The sequence below is a fragment of the Thermobia domestica genome, chromosome 13 (assembly GCF_964235325.1).
Source record: "Thermobia domestica chromosome 13, izTheDome1.hap1.1, whole genome shotgun sequence".
In the NCBI taxonomy this organism is placed as follows: Eukaryota; Metazoa; Arthropoda; class Insecta; order Zygentoma; family Lepismatidae; genus Thermobia; species Thermobia domestica.
Window position 1 is genome coordinate 31,744,443 of NC_137466.1, and position 19,835 is coordinate 31,764,277.

A 19,835-nucleotide genomic window follows, 5' to 3' on the forward strand; every position below is an offset into this window, starting at 1 on the left:
TCGAGTATTTCTTCAAGATTCAAGAAGCAATGTACTTTATGGATTATTTGGACCCTAGACATTTCAACCAAGCAACAGAACTTCCAGACGTGCCTTTCGATAAACTTACATATTTTCTGAAAAACTTCAGTAAAGAAGTTTCCAAGGATACTATAAATGTACTCTCTTGGACTTTTGAAGGACGTGGATATCCTTGAAAGTCAGTCTTGATGACGAGCACAACCGAGAAAAAATGATTGTCTGATGGTGCAAGTGATTCAGAATTACGAGAAAATACATTTGTTTACAAGGAAAGCGAATGCAAAACGTGTTGCAAATTGTCCAATGTGCTGCTTTTTAATTTTTTCAGAATTGTAAATTTTGCAGTAATACTTATCCAGGTTTCCAGCATACAAATTTTTATTGACTTTGCCCGTAACTCAGGTAACATGTAAAAGTTTTTTTTCAAAACTTAAATAAACTGAAACACATTAAAAATAGGCTAACGAGTACCATGTCTCAGGAACATTTGAAAACATTTATGTTGATGTCTATTGAAAAAGATTTATTAAAAAATATTTCGAATGCAAAAGTAACAATAGCATCAAAACAGTAGATAACAGTAGCATCAAAAACTAGTACACTAAAACATCTGCTAATTTTGTAATATAGTATACGTTCTCCTTGAACTTCATATAATATTTTGAACAATTCAGAATAATATACTGATGAAAGAATATCAGGTTTTAATTGTCAATTGTTAATACTATTGACTTACTGTAGAAAGAAAACTATGCAATTGATTTGTGACATTGAGATGCTGGTCGCCCTTGTGGGAGAAAGCGCCCGCGCCCCTCTAATAATACCTATCCGTCCCTGGTCCAAAGCCTGGATAAAGTGTGATGGAAATCAGCAAATATTCAAATATTGTATATGTAAGATTCTTGCTGGTCTTGGTCTGGCGAGAATCTTGCAGGTATGGTCTTGGTGTTGCGAGAATCTTGCAGGCATGGTCTTAGTCTTAGCCTTAGTCGTAGTCTTGGTCTTGCATCGGTACTTTTCTCACCACCAACCTGTTCGACTTTTAATCTTATTTTGGCCGATATATATATATATATATATATATATATATATATATATATATATATATATATATATATATATATATATATATACTTATATGCTGTCCTATCAAGTGGTACGTTTTGTCGCCTGTCATTATTTGATGGCTGATTGGAAGACTCTTCGCAAGTAGCCCTCCAGGCAAGTGGTACGTTTTGTCGCTTGTCATTATTTAAAGTGTTTTCAGAAAACCCTTCACAAGCATCCCTCAGGGTAAGTGGTACGTTTTGTCGGTGGTACGTTTTGTCGCTAGTACGTTTTGTCGCGTATTCTCCTTGTCTACGCCACTGCTTTATTCATCTTGTCGTATAGTCACTCCCTGCACCTATCATATAGCAATAGATTAATATACTGTATAGATAATTATAAATCATTACTATTATCTTTTTAACAGAAAAAAATAAATAAGTAGATTTAAAAAGAAAAACGAGAAGGGGAAGAAATTGGTATTCCACTTTTTTTTCCTTATTCAGGGAAATTAAATACCGTCTTTTGTGTCAGCGCTAACCGCTTGTAGTTGACAACACTGCTCGTTTATGCTTCTTTTATCAGTCTGGAAATACGTCACAAGAGCAAGTGCCAAGCACGTTCATGATTGAAAGAAACAAGATGAGCTTAGTTCCACGAAGAATCACGGAAAGTGTGTGATAGCCAATCGCGTGAGCTTGCGAAAATAATTATAGCATCGGACGATCTTGTTGATACACCCTCTTTCGTTAGGTGTAATTTTCGGGATGTTCCCGAGGTTGCCGTTCAGACAGAAATGTTGCTGCTTATTTTGTAGTGTTCAGTGATTTTAATCTTGAAAGAGCTAAGAAGTTTGTTTTCATTCACCATTGGACTTAACGAAAAGAGAAGACTGCATCTGGAATTCACTCCCAGTCTTAGCAGTGCAATTTACAGGTAAATATATATTTTTCCTTGTGTGTTTTACACTGTAATATCACTCAAATTATTTAACAATCGGTTCAGTGATCAGTTTGATAAATTAAGTATTAATATTATTACTATATGATTATAATATTATTACTCCATGATATATTATTTTCATGATATTTATTATATATTATAAATCCTCTCTCCCCTCACGAGAAAATCTTCTGAAATCATCCCTGATTATTATTTGTTTATTACAGTGGTGGTTCAGTGGTAGAGCGTTCACCTCTTATGCTTGGGGTCCCTGGTTCAATCCCAGCTCGCGCCAAGTTAACTTTGTGGTGGATAAACATCGTTGCGTATGTTTCCTTGGAGTTCTCCCGTTTCCTCTCACTCTTCATTCCACCATTTCATTCATTTCTCATTATTACCATGTCCTTTAGCCTAGCCGGCATAAGCGTGGGACGTAAAACTTAAAAGATTTCATTTAAGCAGTAACTCGTAGAGCATCTTTATAAAGGTATTTTGAATATTGATTTTCAAAAATAGTACTACAGAATATAATATATAGGCTATATATATATATATATATATATATATATATATCTATTTAATTACTATATGTAGAGGTGACGAGACAATTTTGACAGCTGGTTTGGTCGAACCATCCTGTACATGGTGCTGGATTTATACAGTACATTTTAAGTTATTTAGGTAGCTCAGAAAATACTTCACTGGGGGTTTCGCTGGTTCCATATTCCCGAATCTTCAGTTGTTTAGTTACGAACGAGGAAGGCAGAAAAGAAAGCGTGGTGACCGTGCAAAAAAAAATAAATAAATAAATAAATAAAAATAAAAAAAAGAATTGAACATTGCAATGGATTTACACATTTCAATGTATCTCAACCAAATTTATACTTAAGGTTTTCATTTCGGATTTTCTTCCAACCCCTAAAATTAAGGGTAGTTTATTAAAAGTTCAAAATCAAATATTGCGATTTTCGCGAAAGTGGTTCCAGCGATTTTGTTCATATCTCATAAACGATTTTTTTTTTAATAAGAACTCTATACCGTAGTATAAGTCATTTCTCTGGGAAAAATAGAGAAGTGGTTTACTCTTAAGGGTGATTTTTTCGGTCGATTTTCTTAGAAACGACTCAAGTGACCTTAAACATATTTCACAAATAAATATTTCATTAATAACCTGACAATGTAGCATTACTCATTTATATATTAAAATGCTAGCTCTGTCCAATCCTTTTGACAATGAGATCTCGAAAACCACAAGTGCTAAAAACGAGCCGTTTTTGCTGGTCGATTCCAAATTTTGTGTAGATTTTCCGGATTCAAATTCAAATTTTCAAAAAAAAAAAAAAGTCTTTATTTTTCTATTCCACATTTTAGGCATTGTTTGGTCCCTATTAGTTTAATATTGCCACTAGAACATTAAGGTTGATACCCTTATGAAAGGGAAACAATAAAGGAGCCACGTATACCGGGCTGATGGACATTTCAGGCGCCTTGCTTTAATCTGAATGACAAAACCTATTGCAAACTGGCACGAGACAAGATTTGAGGCTGTCTCGTCTCGAAAATGTGCTGTAAAAGTGACGTCTCGACTCGAAACATGTATATTTATCTACTGGAAGACCTGTGTCTCAACTCGAATTTTTTCAGAAAAACTCCGTCTCGACTCGTCTCGTGCGCATCCCTACCCCTAGTGAAAAGATAAAATCCACCCCAGGCCCGAACCTCATCTATGTTAAAATTTTTGATTGAGATCGGTCGGGTGGTTCAAGAGTTATTGAGTCAAATGTTTTTTTATATATTGATATATATCCCCCTCTAAGTTCTACCGTCAAAGTATTATTATTATTATTATTTTAAATAAAATACTGTTATGTTTCCAAAGAGAAGTACACCCAGTCCGAATGTTAGACTTCGCACTTTCACAATCAAAAGATATAGATGCAAATCTGTGGTGAAAATTTTTAAAAAATAATAAAATAGAACACTCGGTAAACTGGTATTTTACAATCCACCTATGTCGTTATTGATAGCAGTGAGGAAGAAGTCTCTAGGTTTTCACAACCTCCTTGTAATTTTAATACAGTAATTATATTAGCTTTTAACATTTAACAGGAACTAGGATTAAGGGCATCAATTGTATTTTGTTTGTTTGTTTGTTTGTTTCTTTGTTTGTGACTAAACTTTTGTAGAGAAGTTGCTGAAAACCAGTGGCGTCACTAGAATTTTATGTTTGAAGGGGTCAGACCACCCAACAACTCTAAAACTCCGTTTAGTATTTTGATTTGTCTTCAATCAAGAACACAGTAAAATAGTAAATGAAATGAAATCTTTGAGTTTAACGTCCCACGATTATACCTGTTAGGCTAAGGGAGACGAAGACAGTAAAATACACTTGCTTTTGCTCTTGCTTTTAGGGCAGAAGAATATTATTATTATTATTGGTTTACGCTTGTATTATTTTTCTAGCATAGTTGTTTATTTCATTTTATTTTATTTTTATTTTTACGGAACTGCACGTTCTAATATTGCACAGATTCTTTACAATACAAACGTGCCTTCAAAAAGAAGAACACTGTTTCTCAAAACTACTTTTTAAAAAAAAATAATTTTCCAGCAAACTCTCTTTTTTTTTTCAATTTTCTATTTCTGACATTCTCCCAAAAATAGTTTTACAATAAGGTTATGCAATATTAAACATCCAATTCATTTATCTAAAAGGATGTGGATTTAGATTTGCCTTTTTCCGCCTACAGTAGTCATAAAAAGCTCGTAAGAAACTAAGTGTACCATATGAAGTTCAAGGACTGAACAATGCATTTCTGTAAGATGTATATGAAAAATATTGTAGTAGTTATATGAAGAACCCTGCAAACAAAGCATGGTATTTATACAATATATTCTGACAGTTTAGAATGCCCTGTTTTATTGTTTTAATACACACATACTGGATGTTCTATACAGTGATGCTATTCTAATTTTGTAACAGCCGTTGATATATATATATATATATATATATATATATATATATATATATATATATATATATAGTATTTTTCTGGCGCTGCGTAACAGTGTGGCGTACCAGCACCTTTTTAACGACAACGGAATAGTTACTCTTCTGTCTTAAAAAGGGGTTGGCAAGAAACTTACAGAATACCAAATTGAAAATCTGAGTTTTTATTATTTTCCTTTTTTCTTTCTAGAGAGAAAAATGAAATGAAATCTTTGAGTTTTACGTCCCACGGTTATGCCGGTTAGGCGAAAGGAGACAGTGATGGTGAGTAATGATTGAAATGGTGGAATGAAGAAAATGGGAGGAAACGGGAGAACCCCGAGGAAACCCACGCACACGGTGTTTGTCCACCACAAAGTTCACTTGGCGGGGACTGGGCTTTCTAGAGAGAGTTGCGAATCTTTGTTCCTTCCTGAAATCAGTTAATTGTATTCAGAGACTAGAAATATTTGGGCCTTTTTCTCTTTTTATTCATTACTTTATATATAAAGATTAGAAAGAGGATTAAGTGAAAACATCACATACATTGTTTTCGCAAAGTTTACCCATTAATTTAGTAGAGGGCGGTAGAACATTTTGGTAACATGATTAGTACTCCGAAGAACATATGATGAGTTGACTAGTACTAGCGAATAGCGCCCTACAACACCACTACTAGGGTGGGGGAAGGATGGGGGTGCTTGTCAGATATCCAAGCCAAGATATCCATTTCCTGAAGGACTCAAGCAAACTTTACCCTCTTAAGATCTTGGATTTTTGGGGTATTTTTTAGACTTTCAGTCAAGGATCGTCACTATTTATCCCAAGATCATGATTTATACCTCATTCTCTTCAGAATAGAGCAAGCTTTCAAATGATACCACTTACATGCCCATATCATATACCAGGAGAGGAAAACATTGAGGGGAAAGGGGAAATTTCGGGGATTTTTTTGTCACTTTGGGCCCCCTGGAACGGCCCTGTGTAAACTTAGAGATCTGAAAAAAAATTGATAAATACTACTCGGTAGACTGAATGTGTGTACCAAATTTCAAGGTTCTATCTTGAATAGTAAGGACTGGAAAATATTTAATCAAGAATTCCCCAATGCCCCAGATTACCGCAAAAGACCCTAATCTCAGGCAAAAAAAAAAAAAAAAAAATTCTGAGACATCCATATTCATCATAGGATCATGGTTCGTCCATCATTCTTTTCAGAATAGAACTCACTTTCAAACGGTACCATTCACATGTCCCCATCGTGTATCTTAGGCGGGAAAATCGCGAAGAAAGTGATTTTTTTGGTTAAAATATCCCTTTTTCAACTTTTTGCCCCTCTGGATTTCCCTATTTTAACGGAGAGATCTGAAAAAATATCTGATAAATACTACTCGGTGGACTGAATGTGTGTACAAAAATTTTTATCTTCAAGGTGCAAAAGTAAGCCCACCAAAAAATAATGAAAATAGGCCTAACAAAAGAAAAAATATTTTTTAAAGTTATGACGTCATGACCTCCTATGCCTCGACGCAGGAAGGCATGAAATCGTTACCTGTACTACGATGCTTCTAGACTTGGAAAACAAACCAAAAAAAAAAAAAAAAAAAAGGACGAAAAAGCTCAAATAGGAGAGTTAGGACGCAAAGTACCATAAAACACCCTTATGGTACAAATTGTACCATAAGATCTTAAAAGGGTTAAGGGTCATGGGTCCCCACGACCCTCGGGATCGGTGCTCATACCCAACAGCAGTGTTGCCACACTTTGTACAATTGTACCAAATTCGGCCCTTTTTGTCATTTGTTGGTACCACGCTGGCATCTTCAGCCCCTTTTGTGAACAAGTTGGCACAATTCTACCCAATTCAGCATCATTTAACAAATACTTGTCACACTTTTAAAAGTGTCAGTAATACTTTTGCTGCTACATCTCACGTTACTCATATTGTGTGTTGGACTCTTAAAAATGCTGTTGAACATTCATTCTGTGACGTTGCACTGCATAACGTCAGGCCCGTATCCAGGGCGGACTAGGGGGCCGGGCCCCCCTAGATTATTGCGGGCCCCCCTAAAATTTTCACGGGAGGCTTGCAACTGAACTATAATATGGTGATGAACTATAATATTTTTGGGTCGCCCCCCCCTAACTTCAACCGGGGCCCCCCTATATTTTTGGGCTGGCTACCGGCCAGCATAACGCTACGAACTTTGTGTCGAAAATTCGTAATTCGAACTATACGCTAAATGGAAACAATGACGCTAAATGGGCGATTTGTTCCTCATATATTTATATTCTTTCATATACCGTATGTCATAATACAAATTTAATTTATTCGTCACTGAAAAAATGAAATGAAATCTTTGAGTTTTACGTCCCACGGTTATGCCGGTTAGGCTAAGGAGACGGTGATGATGAGTAACGAATGAAATTGTGGAATGAAGAAAGTGGTAGGAAACGGGAGAACCCCGAGGAAACCCACGCACAAGGTGTTTGTCCACCACAAAGTTCACTTGGCGGGGTCTGGGATCGCACCCGGGACCCCAAGCACCAGAGGTGAACGCTCTACCACTGAGCCACCGCAGCCCGTCACTGAGATAGAGGCGCGTTTGGTTTCCTTACAATGCCGAAGATGATAACTGTTTCCTCTTTTAATTTGCGGCCTCTGTTCTACTTCCTTTGTGCGAGAAAACTTTCATCTACTTCCACGGTTGTTCGTGCTCCTCCTATTTGGATATTTTAAAAACGTAATTTTTAAAAAGATGGCTTTTTTGATTTGGACTCTTCGAGGAGGGGGGAGTATTTTAAAACTTTACCTCTTTTAGTTTTTTGTTATAAAGCTAGTATTACACTGGTGCAAAATAATGAATTCAGCCCTTTTTGTTTTAATTTGGTACTATTTTTCAGCCCACTCCAGAGATAGGACTGTGACAACACTGCCCAAACAGTGTGAGTCAGTGTACTGAAGATGTCACAAGTGCACCTAATACAGTGTTTTAGCTTCAGAACACATAAACAACAATGTAATTAATTATTCTAAAATATTACAACAGAAACTGAAAGAAGAAGAATTTATAGGCCTATAGATAATGTCCATGCGTACTCTTCAATTTGAAGTTGTTATCAAGTAGCAATTCGTGCCCATGGTGAGGTAAAAATAAAAGAATTCAATATCGTAACTGTTAAGCAAGACATTCAGTATGGCTGGCATTACTCTACTTTGCTCTGCATTCCTCTACCACTATATCACTAATAGATTTCATGCTTAGTGAAATCAGATGATTAAAACCATGTTATGCACAAAAAGCGGCCATACTTATATTTTTAAAAAAATATAATAAAATCCTTCAGTTTAACATGCTACGATTATTTCATATTGATTAAGGAAAGCTATAATTAAGGCAAGTGAATAATGATATGGGAATCTTTGAATGAGAATGTGATACGAAAACGGAAGCACCCCAAGAAAACACATGAATAATTACGATGTTGTCCACCACAAACTTACTTAACCTGGGATCGAACCAGGGATTCCATGCTCTACCACTGAGCCACCATTTCCCCGGTATTCAGTTTGAAAGTTCATCAGACAGCAAAAAATGATCATATCGAATATTTGTGTAACGATAGTGATAGCAATAGGCATGATGATTGTTTGTGTTGATTTTGGAAAAGTTAAAAAGCTTTTGTTTGTGGTGTGGGAAGTGTTTGCATTTGGCACATGCCGTAAACAGTCCATGTTTCAATTACGATAAATATATGCGACTTCTGCTCTTGACTAGACCAGTGGTTCTCAACCTTTTTTAACGGCGACACATTTTACTGAACGTCTAGGACACAGTAGCATCATTTCAGATTTGGCTTGGGGGGGGGGGCAAGACCCCTTGATATAAGTAAAATTTCTCATTTTTCACTGACTTACTACTACTATATTGATAAAATCTATATACATCAAACTCAGGGGGGGAGCAAAATGATATATTCTCGCATCCACGTATAGACATTTTAATACTTTCGATTGAAATAAAAGACCTCATTTTGTCAAAGTAATAATAATAATAATAATAATAATAATAATAATAATAATAATAATAATAATAATAATAATAATAGTAATAGTAATAGTAATAGTAATAATATTTGTTCAGGCTAACTCACCTATGAGTAAGAATACACTACTTTTCAAAGAAAAAAGTGTAGCTAGCAGTGGCGTACGCAAGAGAGGGGGTTTCCAGATTTTAACCCGCTTAAACAAAATGTGCAAAATATTTTGCAAAAATTGTGCAAAAACATTTGCGAAAACAAAATATTGTGCAAAAACATTTACCATATTAAGATATGCAAACAAACACCTGAAACGAGCTGAACGTGGTAATTTCAGGAAATTTTGTGTGCGCTAGATGGCTAACATTTTAGCTATCTTCACGAGATTCAATAGTACTTTGATTTTTGTATAGAAGAGAGATTGATATTACTAGTTAGACTGTAAACATGTGCTCGCAACAGTTGAAATGAAGTGAAGGTTTCCACTGTTATGTCTTGTAAGCCAAAGGAGGCCCAGGATTGATAGAAGCAACTAATTATAAAAGAATAAGTAGAAAGAGAAAGAGGAAGATAATGGGAGACCCCAGGTAAACCCAACAACACGATGTTAACCTACCACAAACGATTTTACAGTCACATGTCCGAGGATCGAACCAGAGACCCGTTTACAACAGGTGAGTACTCTGTCACTGAGTCACTATGTCTGCCCCTCCCCCAATTGGTACCAATTTTCTTCTAAGGTTATCTATATTAGACTAGTTTGAGCGTGCTAACGAAGTTATAACGTACTTACTTTAGACGTAATAAAAAATAATCTTTTGTTGATTTAGAATTTTATATGTGGCATTTGCTGTTACATTTTTTATTATCTTACTTATAACCCCTGTCCGTGTAGCTTAGTGGTAGAGTGATCACGCCTCGTACGTGGGATTATCACCAACCCAAAGCTCATTTTTTTAAATTTCAAAAAACATTGAAAAAAACAAACTTAATTAACCAACCCTCGTATATAAAAAAAAAACAATCTCAAAGCTTTCTTCATCAGTTTGGTATTTTGTGCATTTGTGTTGGTAAGCTTCACTTCAATTTTACGGCCATATATGGTCAAACAATAAAAACTGATCACGTGATAGTAACGTGTTTGGTGAACGTCCCTCTGTGTCTAATCCCAGCTCACGTTAAAGTGGGCTTTGTGGAAGACAGATAGACACACGGTGTGCGTGGCATTTCTCGTTTCCTTCCACTTCATTCAGTCAACCATTCCGTTCATTACCATTATCAACATCTCCTTTAGTCTCGGAACAAACCGCGGGACGTTAAACTAAAAAGAAAACTGTACCCGACGCATGCTTTTATAAAGGAGTACTTAAGGCCTGCCTTTAAATAATATAGAGAGTTATATACTAAATGTACTACTGTTTCAAATTCATTTTTTATTTAGTTCCTACTGTGTATAAGTTTTTGTGTATATTCCCCATTCCTCCCAAACGATAGGCTATAAAAGATTTTTAAAAAAGCGATAATATAAATTGTTATTGCTGTACAGCTCCTAATTGCCATTCGGTTAATTACCAGAAACTATAAAAGTACTTTCCATCTTATTCAGATAAACTGAGAAACGTTTGAAAAGATTGTTGTCACATATAAGAATTAGGGGCGTTATCGAGATGCACAGAGTTTTAGCCTCGTCTTGGTTGACGATAGTGGTCTCGGTCTCGTCCCGATGGTAAAATATCTACATCGGACGGAGCCTTAGCCTTGCTAACTTTGATTGCTTACTTCAATGTTGAATTTGGATATGATTAAGATATGATAGATATTGGATTTTCTATTCTGGTAAATAAAACTGACTGTTCCTGTCCTAGAAACATTACAAGTAATTAATGTACGTAATTGTTACGAATATCTCTGTTATTGTTAGCAGTGTGTGTGTAACCGTTTGAAAAGACAAACAAGATACAATGTGTTGACATATTTATTTTTCCAAATAGTCTATAATAAATACATAATAAATAATCAGCAGAATAAAAATCTCAATCACAATAAACGGGATATTTTTCAGCGCCACCAAGATTAGTTTTTATTGATTTTCTGGAAAATGCGCAGGAGATTTATTTTGAAGCATGTCATTCTTTCCAGCTCAATGCCTTCTATGAATTGCTATGTGTCTTGTAGGCCCCGTAGCGTTGTAGCTGACACTCTCGCCTTTAGAGGATTCGATTCCTGGTGGGAACACTCAGTCAAAAAAGTGCAAAAAGCTTTTTCCACTCAGCAATCCTGAGTGAGGTTTTCCTCATTCAGTGCAATCAATTGCCGGGATGGTACGTAACATAATGGTCCCAGACTGTTTTCTTCCTCCCCAATTCCCCAGGCAGGCATGGATGAATTCAGGGGGTAGCCCGGAAGGAATCTCTCCCCCGAAAAAAATGCATTCCCCCCGGAGAAACTCAGACTTTCAATCACAAAATGTAAAAATTACTTCACCCAATTGCCTGCCTCTCTTTCCGTGCACGTGAAGGCGAAATCCCATTTCTTAATATACATATAAATGACGCAGATCCATTCTATATAAATATTAAGCACTGTAACATGTAAGGTGGAATACCAAAAAGTATATAGAACCTGTGTTTCTTAACGCTATGGGAGAGTTTGCCAAACCATGGAGTTGTCAACTGTTGATAAAAGATTTGTATTTTAGTAGGTATAAAATTACACCTATATTACAGGTATATTTTACTAGGTAGCACTAGCACAGATTGAGATAGGAAAGAAAAACAGAGAAGATCCTTCTATTATTCCATATGATCTCTGACATCAACAGACTCCAGTTCTTGAAAATAAACAGTTCTTGCATTATTTGGAATACAGTGACCTAAATTCCATTTTTCGCCTTAACAGAAGTAAGTGTTTTTTACATAGGGCTGCGCATGACACTAGTCGAGATAGAATTTTCCTGACAAAATTCCAGTCAAGACATCACTTTTTCAGCACATTTTAGAGACGAGTCAGCCTCAAACCTTGTCTCGTGCGCATCCCTAGTTTTACGATTATTAAACAAACCTTTCTTTAACTAAATTGAAGTCAATTAAACGGTGGGATTCAGAGGGCGTCATTTAGGGGACCCAGGGAGGAACAATTGTTTGAGATTTATATAGATTTTATCAATAGAATAGTAGTGTATCAGTGTAAAACGCGAAATTTTACTTGTATGTACTGGTAAGTTGGAGAAACATAATTCTGACAAACATAAGAAAGCTCTAGATATGGAAAAATGTGGGGTTCAGGGAGAAAAGCATCCAGTTCATATGCGAGTTATTCAACAATGTGAATCTCAGACACAGCGGAATCGGGCATCACTATCATCGTTAATTGAAAATGTATATTATCTTGCAAAGAAAGAAATTTCCGACACTACAAAACATGAATCCTTGGTTTCCAAATTGATCAGAAAACACAACAGCACTCTAGACAGTTGGATTAACAGTAAATAGTGACAGATCAACGTACGTCAGTAAAGCAACAAGTCAATTTTTGACTTATATATAAGTACTTGACAATGAAGATTTACGTGTTCTCTCAAATAGATATTTTGCCTTAATGGCCGATGAAATAACAAACATTAACAATGTGAGTGAACTATCGTTAATGGTGCGCTATATTACTGATTCAGGCGGAGTTGAGTTGATTTTGAGTTTAACGTCCCTTTTCAGCAGCGATGCTATATGAGACGTGGACCTACTGATTAACGTGGAATCCGAACCACATGAGCTCCCGCCGGGAATCGAACCCGGGTCTCCCGCGCCAAAGGCGCGTACGCTAACCGCTTAGCCACGGAGGAGCTCTGATTCAGGCGGAATAAAGGATAAATTCTTAACTATAACAGAGTTGAATGACACATCTGCTGACACAATAACAAATGCTATAGATGTTGAAATGAAAAAGAGATATTTAAAATTTGAAAATATGGTTTCATGTTCTTTTGATGGTGCTTCAAATGTTTCTGGTTCGGTTTCTGGTGTACCAGCTAAGTTGTCAGAAAAGAAAGGTTCACAAACACCTTTTATACATTGTAGAGCTCATGTCTTATCACTTGCTGTTACGAGTGCAAGGTGCAACTTCCCTACAGTAAAACACACTCTTCACGTAGTTAAAGATAATTATAATATTTTTCATCGTTCTCCTAAGAGAGAGAAAATCCTACATGAAATTCAATCTGTGTTACAAGAACAAAAATTGAAAATCCCTGAGGCTACTGACATTCGTTGGTTAAGTCATTATCGAACAGTGCATGTTGTTTTTATTTCCTATAAATCAGTGATGATTTCATGTGAACAAATTCATAAAGATGGTGCTAATCTCTCAAGTTTAGCAGGAGGAATTCTACTGAGTATGATGAACTCAAGTTTCATCATTACTCTGGCTGTTTTAGATGAAGTATTATTGACTTGACTAAAATTTTTCGAAAAGAAACTTTGAAATTGTCGACATTGCCTGTACTTGTTTCTGGAACTATAAGTCATCTAGAGGCTGTAGCAGAGAAGTGCACACAGTCTAACAAAAACAGTAATATTCATCAGAAAGTGCAAATTTTATGTACTGCTGCAGTGTAAGAAATATATGTGAGAATGAACCAGAAGAGTGTACATTTAGAAGTGCAAAACGATTTGTTGATTCCGTTGTGCAGCAAATGAAAGATAGGTTTAATCAGTGTGCGAATTAGATAATCTAAATTGGGGGGAGGGGTAAAATTAGGCCAACAGGACGTAAAGTTTGAAGGTGCAATAATTCAAAATGAGACAATAACGTCTTATCTCCCCCTCAACACACATAAATATGACATCTGTAATAAATAAGAGATTTATTAATTCAATTAATCTAGACAATAACTATGTACGTATATATTGTGTGACATGCACACATCACACCTAACCTTTCTGAACGTATTTAAATGTACTCACTGTTGTGTCCGTAGCTCTCTAAGGTTTATTTACTTAATAATTAGGCCCGAGCGATAGCTATGATCACACACAAGCATATGTTATTTCTTCCACTCACATTGAAATCTTCCATTTTGCGTTATTACACACAGCTTTACAAAAGACAACCTCCTTCAGTATTATGAAAACCACTAAAATTATCAGTTAAACCGGACTTACATTTTTTTTTTTTTTTTTTCTAAATCTATGTATTAACCTATCATACGAGAAATGGTTTGTTGCTGGTCCCGATTTCTAACATCAAGGTCAAATCTAAGGCCAAATATTTAAAAACTCTTAATTCAAATTTCGAGCTTGCGCTTCTACTCCCCGCAAAAGCTGCGCTCTTCTTGCTATTTTTTCTTTCTTTTTTTTTAATTTCGATCCCGTGACGGAGCTCAGAAAGTCAACACTTACAATTACTTTACTGTTAGGTTACATATGAGTTGATTCACTGTGTGCTACGTTACTCAAATAAAGTATAAACATTATACTGAAGTTTTCCAAACAACATTATTTGTGTGGACAGCAAACTGTAGAAAAAAATACAGCGAATAGAAAGATAACCTTAAAAAGCCCGCTCCAGTTGAAGTGCTTATTCAGAAACAGACAATGACATGGAGAACAAGTCGTATTAGCAAATGCTGAAGCAAATCTTCAATTATGCGCCTACTCACCTTCACTAACATGTCTGCTCACTAGGGGTGCATCCCAAGCGTGTACGCTAACATATAGCCACGAGAGAATATATCTCAGATTTTGAGAACAGTTTCAAAAGTTCATTTCCGTAAACTGTAAAAGGCAGTAACTACTACACTAATTACCACAAACGCAACTTTTGAGTTGCATACACACAAACTACTCGGGAATAAGAACCATGCGCTAACAAATAATATACTGGAAAATGAAATACGACAAAAATAAAAATGGGATGATAATCAATACAAATGTATAGGATGAATGATATGTCCGACCTTCACTGACAAGGGAACCTTCCGAAAATGATAGTTGCAGTGAAAGATGTGACCTATGCCAATTGAAAGAGCTATAACAGAGATGAGCATTCCCAAAAAATTAGCTGCCCATAGCAATAGGTTCAAGAAATATAAGGAGTGGAAGTTCGGGAAACAGCAAGGTCGGACAAGGGGGGGAGTGCAAATTCCGTAAAAAAGGGGGGCACGGCGAAATGCAATGCTGACAAGTGATGTATAGAAAGAGACTTGCCACAATAGGAAACAAATGAAAGCTACCAGTGGGGTTAACAGTGTTGCCAACTGCAATGAAAAGTACATGTTTTGCAAAGAGCGCTATATGAAATGAGTGCAATATTCAGTGTCAACCTGTCATGTAGAACATAAGATATGACGTGTATAATCAGTGGTACAATCTAACAAAAGAAAATAGAAAAAAACATAAGTACGAAAAATACGGAAAAGACGGAGTTGGCCATAATGCGGCACATTTAATCACGAGCTGTGCATATTAGAATGAACAAAACAAGAAAGCACCAACTATGCAGGAAACCGACGTACCTAGAGTCGAAAAGAAAAACGAGTTCCAAAGTTGGCAACACTGGCCATGAAAATCCCGACAATTCTTACATAGGCCATTCGCTTCACAAAAAGAAAATTCCGGCAACAGGCATCACTCGGAATGCATCAATGCTGGAGTGATTGAGGCAATGTCAAGTCGGGGATCATGAAATGGTTGGGTCGAGCCAACAACCGATAATAGAAGTAGTGAACATTATGTCATGGTTGGGTCGTATGTGGGAATATACAGGGTGTCCTACAAAACTTTGTGACCTGAAAGATTTGCGAAAATGTGACGGATCCAGTTGTGCAGAAATTTGCCAAGGTCAGGGGTGATAAAAGTCTGTGAGAAGCAAGTGCCCCCAGGATCCCCATCATAGAGCCCCAGGTGCCAACTTCAAACTTTCAAATGGCAACAGGGACCGAGTGGTTCCTCTTTTGATAGATCATGTAATGTGCAACAACACCTATAGGAAACATTTGCTATATGAAGCATTGTTTTCAAAATGGCCGCCACAAATATATGTTGTGTCTTAACATGGCATCGAACATTGTGATCTCAAATTGTTGCGAAGCGAAAAGAGATGTTGCAAATCCAATTGCACAGGAATGTACTCATGACGAGGGCATAGAAAACGTTGTAAGAAGCAAGTCCCCCAGGGCCCCCAATATAAGGCTCGAGGGGTCAACCGCAACATTTCAAATGGGAACAAGGAGCGGATGATATTTCTTTGGATAGATGCAACACCGCCTATAAGAAACATTTGCTATATGAAGCACGGATTTCAAAATGGCCACCAAAAATGCACATTGTTCTTGTCACCGAGCAGGCATTTTTGGCGGCCATTTTGAAATCCCATATAGTAAATATTTCTGATATGGCTTGTTGCATATTCCAAGATTTATCGAAAGAAACATAACTCGACCGATGGTACCATTTGAAATTTTGAAGTTGGCCCCTGGGACCGCATGATGGGGGACTTGGGGGCACTTGCGTCTCACAGAAGTTTGTCGCCCGCTGACATGGGTACATTCCTGCACAACTGGATGTGTCACATTTTTTTCGCTTTGAAACTATTTCAGGTTACTATTTGGGTTAGGTGGGACACTCTGGATATATTATATAGGCGGTGATAGTACTGCAGACAGCAGCACAAGATGTTTCCTACGTGACTCCATTTGGGTTGCGAGGAGGATGATGAACAAGTAAGAACGATAAGATCAGTGGGAGGGAGAAGATGTAGAAACAAAACAGACAAATGTTTCCTTTCCACAGGAAAGGAAAAGAGTGCGCTGCAAACACTCGTAAGTCACTTGCTTTCCTGCAATTGACTGGTCAAGGTGGCTCATAACCTGCTGCTAAAGGTAAGTATTAACCTCTGTACGAATGATCATGCTAGATTAGTAGTAAAGGGTAGTACAACAAAAACATTTGTGGCGATGAAATACGAGAAAGCTGAACTTTGTGTAACATATGCACATAATCAATACAAGGAGTTCAGTAATTTCAATGTCAGCGTTTGGGGTTGAAACGGGGAAAGAAAAAAAGAAAAAAATAAGTGAATGAATATTATATAAAGCGGAGTTCTTTCCAAGTTATGGGTGAGGAAAAATGCAGAAAACTCAACTTTGAAGGATAAAAGCGCATAGATGTATATGCAAGTGGTAGAAGGCAAAGGAACATTTCCCCAGAAGACCAAAGACTTTTTGTTAACTCTTCCGAATATTAAGGCCTTCCCAAATACAACCGCAAACATGCAGAAGAGTGATTTAAGCGTGTTTTATTCCAATGTGTTTTGGCCAAGTTTGGCAGAAAGAAACCTAATTGATGTTGTGCTACTTGTTGATTCTTGGACAGCGAACAAAGACACCAACTTGCTCTACAAGCATGTACCATGCGGAGTGAATTTCAAAGTTGAGCTGATCTCTCCTGGTTGTACGGCTCTGATACAACCACTTGATGTTTATTTTTTAGACCATACAAGAACTTTGTGCGCTACGTTACAGAGCTTGTGTTATCAGATATTTTAACATTTGGTCCCGCGAGAATTTTCTGAAACTTCAAGCCTTAACCCATTACCAGTTTACGGCATCTTTATTCAAGCCTTTGATTATGTTTACTTTCTACAGATGTGGATATGTGATAGACAGACCACCAAAGGTTCCGACAACTCTAGAGTACTGTTTCGAGACATTCACAGGCGATCATTGTAACATGTATGCCGGATTGGCAGTATTCCGCTGTGCTTACTGCAAATGTATCTTCTGTTTGGACCATTGTCTTATCGAACAATTACTCATGCAATGTTGACGAGCATGCACAAATGATGCGAAGGCTAATGCCTGTTGCCGAAATTTTCTTTTTGTGAAGCGAGTGGCCTAACTATATTAGAATTGTCGGGATTTTCATGGCCAGTGTTGCCAACTTTGGAACTTGTTTTTCTTTTCGACTCTAGGTACGTCGGTTTCCTGCATAGTTGGTGCTTTCTTGTTTTGTTCATTCTAATATGCACAGCTCGTGATTAAATGTGCCGCATTATGGCCAACTCCGTCTTTTCCGTATTTTTCGTACTTATGTTTTTTTTTCTATTTTCTTTTGTTAGATTGTATCACTGATTATACACGTCATATCTTATGTACTACATGACAGGTTGACACTGAATATTGCACTCATTTCATATAGCGCTCTTTGCAAAACATGTACTTTTCATTGCAGTTGGCAACACTGTTAACCCCACTGGTAGCTTTCATTTGTTTCCTATTGTGGCAAGTCTCTTTCTATACATCACTTGTCAGCATTGTATTTTGCCGTGCCCCCCCCTTTTTTTTTGCTGAATTTGCACTTTTCTTCCCTTGTCCGACACTGTTGTTTCCCGAAATTCCACCCCTTATATTTCTTGAACCTATTGCTATGGGCAGCTAATTTTTTTGGGAATGCTCATCTTTGTTAGAACTCTTTCAATTGGCATAGGTCACATCTTTCACTGCAACTATCATTTTCGGAAGGTTCCCTTGTGAGTATGGTGGAAGAAGTTATTTGTTTACATCTTCTTGAACAACCGCTAAGAGCACTTATAAACCCATTATGTGACTTTGTTATGCGCAATTAGTATATTCAAATTCACGAACGACGACGAACTGAAGGGTATGAGGATACGATTGCAAGTAACAACCATAATCATAATAATATACTTCAACTAAACAACGGTGAAAATAGTGAGGAAATTGGAAGTGACCAAAAGTGAATAATTTACATGCTCATTTCGAAATACAGCTAGAAGATTAAACTGACAAGAAATAACAAAGATCAGTGAAATTTGGTGTTATACTAACATGTAAGCATAGTTTGGGGGGGAAAGCGGGCATTCCCGTGGGAATACTTCAGCTGACTTCTTTGGGAGGAACAAAATCCCCCTCATCTCCCCGGTAATTCGCACCCTGGGTTTAATGACAAATCTTCTCAGTTAATAACATTGTCGGCATACTTTGAATCATTTCAATCATTCTGTGATTTAACTCAAGACAATACAAAAGCTCTTTGAAGGTATTTTGGTCTAGATGATGATGCTGTTTGGGCAGATATACAATCTTTCAAATATGTTGTTCGTAATAATGTAGATGCTAATGGTGTCAGCGTAGCATCATTGCTTCTGAAAGGGAACTCTAAGTATCCTAACTTGAAAAAACTTTGTGAATGTATAATGTACATCCCCGTGGCTACAACTGGTGTAGAAAGATCCTTTAGCACAATGAACAGAATCATGACCCGACTAAGAAATAGAATGGGACAGGATACTCTTCACTGCTGTATGAAGATTGCTATTGAAGGTGACGAAGATCCTACTGAAGATTTCGTGAACAAAGTTATCGAAGTGTGTATGCATCGAAGAAGCCAAGGCGAATACGCATGATTTAGAAAGAATCAGAAGTGTGAGAAAGAATGAGAACTTTTTTTATTAAAATATTTCTATGTATGTTTGTTTCAGGAAAATTAAAATATTTGACTTATTTTAAATTCTCTTTTACCAAACTTCTACATTAATAACAAACAGTAACTACTGTAAAAACGAAATAATAACAAATATAACTGTAAACAGCAATTAAAGTTTAGTCTAAAATACATGGCAAGGTTCTGGAACACAGGTCCCCCCTTCCCACTTAGCTGTGATAAAGACTGAAAACAACGTGCCCTGCGGGGTTCTAACCCGCCTTCACTCGCTAACGCTCGCTCGGCAATACAATGTGAATTAAATATTAAACTTTGGTACAGAAAAGAACAACCTAGCT

At 36.8% G+C, this 19,835-nt stretch overlaps 1 protein-coding gene across 4 annotated transcripts in view; it reads left to right on the top strand.

Moving 5' to 3' along the window:
- The window catches only part of LOC145668078 (uncharacterized), a 213,471-nt gene that overhangs the window by 176,313 nt on the left and 17,323 nt on the right, over window positions 1-19,835 (top strand). Inside the window, exons 1-2 of one of the 4 annotated variants that reach the window (XM_081735588.1) lie at window positions 1,680-2,004; window positions 5,211-5,284. The exons of 2 other annotated variants lie outside the window; for them this stretch is intronic. The gene's annotated coding sequence lies outside the window, so the exon portion shown is untranslated. Of the gene's footprint in view, window positions 1-1,679; window positions 2,005-5,210; window positions 5,285-19,835 lie in introns of those variants that run through there. One more of the 4 variants, XM_081735587.1, reaches the window with a different exon arrangement.